This window comes from Adiantum capillus-veneris, chromosome 15, assembly GCF_014529385.1.
Source record: "Adiantum capillus-veneris isolate H3 chromosome 15, ASM1452938v2, whole genome shotgun sequence".
NCBI lineage: Eukaryota > Viridiplantae > Streptophyta > Polypodiopsida > Polypodiales > Pteridaceae > Adiantum > Adiantum capillus-veneris.
This window is the reverse complement of record NC_140945.1, coordinates 47,133,561-47,136,062: the sequence shown is the minus strand read 5'-3', so window position 1 is coordinate 47,136,062 and position 2,502 is coordinate 47,133,561. Positions and strand designations below refer to the sequence as shown.

Sequence of the window (2,502 nt, the reverse complement as noted above, 5' to 3'; positions counted from 1 at the left end):
TGTTGAGATCAGTAGTCCTAAGGAGGAGGAAGATTCAAGAGAAGAAGAAGTAGTTGTAGAAACTCCTCGCAGCACAGCAAAATTGGACAGTCCTTGATGGATCCTTTTATGGATTTTAAGGTATCTCTAGACTAGACACTAGAGTTCAATGTGGCATGGTTAGAAAGCATAGTTATGCATGGATTTGCAACACTTCCATGGGATGAATGGAGACATCACCACTATGAAAAATCCTAGCTGGATATTCTCTAGAAAACCAGAGGTATGATTTCAAGCACAATAGCCTTTACCCCCGAATTGGTTTCACATGTATTTCATTTACCACTGAAAGGTATCATCACAATCCCTAAGTGTTTTGAAGCTTTGTTGAAAAAGGAGTTTGGGACTACAGAGGGTAATAGAAAGTATTACATGTCGAAGAATGTAAATTATGCAAGGAGAGAGCAACTCAATGGTATTTGGAAAGATTATGCTTTCTCATTAATTTTGACAATATGTCAAAGAAAAACTATGGACCATTATGTTTTGCAGAGCAAGGAGGTATAGTAAATTGGGAAAATTAGTTGTATGATGAAATTACAACAGAGATTTACATGTAGGATAAAAGAAAGGCTTGGAACTGCAGCAGGCTATCTGCATTTTTAGCAACTATGTTCAGTTCTTCACACCGATCCCTGAGTGAACATATGGGTGCGAATGAGCAAACAGGTGCACGTTTGTTGGGAAGAATAGACTTGTTAAAGGAGGATGAGAATTCAAACCAAAAGGTAGAGCTGCCAGCAAATATATAGGAAAATCAGGAAAAGGTGTCTTCCTTTAGGTTTTTGGTACAAGCAGGATATTTAGAGGAGGAAGCATTGAAGGCTGTGCAAAATACGGAGATGAGTGAATCCATGAAGAAGTTGGATGCTCCAATCATTACATCTAATGAGAGGGTGCCAACAACAACCAAATTGGAAAAGGTGTTCACACTATCAAAGAAGAGAAAAGTGGATTTAGAAGTGTTCAAAGCAGTAAGACAATTGAATTTAGAACCAGAAACTATCAAGAAGGTTCCACATTGTTGCCATTGAGGATGCAGGGATGGTTATACACATGCTAGGAGAGGTTCAATAGTTTCTAAGAAGGTAGCAAATATAGTTAGATAATCAGGTGCAGTCCATGTCAAAAATAGGGGAATCACAGGTATTATTGCAAGAAGTGGTTGACATTGTGGAGAATTTAAACTTGGAGATGGAGAATTTAAAGCTAAATCATAAAGATGAGATGCAGGATGTTTTGATGCAGCATAAGAGTGAAACAGCAAAGGTCAAAAGGTCTTTGGGGATGTTCAAAGAATGGACAATGACTCTAGAAGGGAAAGTGAACCATGAGCTGGAGCAATTGGCCAACAGAAATGCAGATTTGCAGGTCTAGAATATGATGTCTGACTAGAGGCTTAAACCTTTGTTGGATATAGAGAAGTAGGAGTTGAATCAAGAGGGGTTAGATGTCAATGGAGTATTGATGTTAAAAGTATATGTGCAGGTACTTAGTCAACAATTGAAGAGTACAATGCAAGAGGCATGGAAAGCAATGAAAGAGAGATTGACCATTGTCTTGAATATGAAATGGTTAGAACTAGTTTTGTCAATACACATGAAGCTGACTTAATGATGGAGGTAGAGCAGCCCAATAAGGAAGGAGAGCATTGGATTAAGCAGGTCCAGGAACTTAAAGCAAAACAGAAAGAGAATGTGGTAGTTGAAGAGGAGAAACAAAAATTAGACTTACCTGAATGTTCAAAAAAACAATTGCAGGAGATGAAAGATCAAGAATTAGAGCAACAACTAAATGCTGAGCCTGAAATGGAATTACATGACATTTAGTTAGCAAATTTTACAATACAAGTTGATGAAAATTCTCAGGAGGTGGAGGTTTCTTTTGATTCAGCTGCACACAGTGATGTTTTTGAAGCTACTGAGAAGTGAATAAAGCTTTAGCATTTACAGACTAAGTGTCATATGTAATTTTTAAAGCTGTTTTTGGTCATACTTTGTTCGGGATCAAGGAGTATGTAAATTTGAGTCAGATTTTTACAAAATCCACCACAGGGACGTGCCATGAGTTGAAAGGGTAATAGAATTGTCAGAATAGTGCTCACCAGACTATGTCATGCTGGTCAGAATTAGCTTCTGTCGGAATGTGGTTAGGTCAGATTTTTCTCAACCGGATATGTTTGCCAAGAACATTCAGTAAGACACTTGTAACTCTTTTTATGGTAGAAGTCATGGGTAACAAACACACAAGAGCCGAGATTTATTCAAGCTTTGATCGATGGAGTTTCCTTACTATGTATGATCTTCTTCTCTTGCCTCTGACTTTGCTCTGTTCGAAGTTTTCTGACTGTGTTTTTTGATGAGTCTGATTATGGAGTGAAGTTTGATTCTCTATTGAGAGTATGTTTGTTGAGAGAGATCATTGTGCTGTAGAACCCCTCGGGGGGTTCACCATTTAGTTCCC

At 38.1% G+C, this 2,502-nt stretch overlaps 1 pseudogene; it reads left to right on the top strand.

Moving 5' to 3' along the window:
* Positions 1–650: 650 nt before the first annotated feature.
* LOC147440628 (uncharacterized) lies at positions 651–2,016 on the top strand (annotated as a pseudogene).
* Positions 2,017–2,502: the final 486 nt, after the last annotated feature.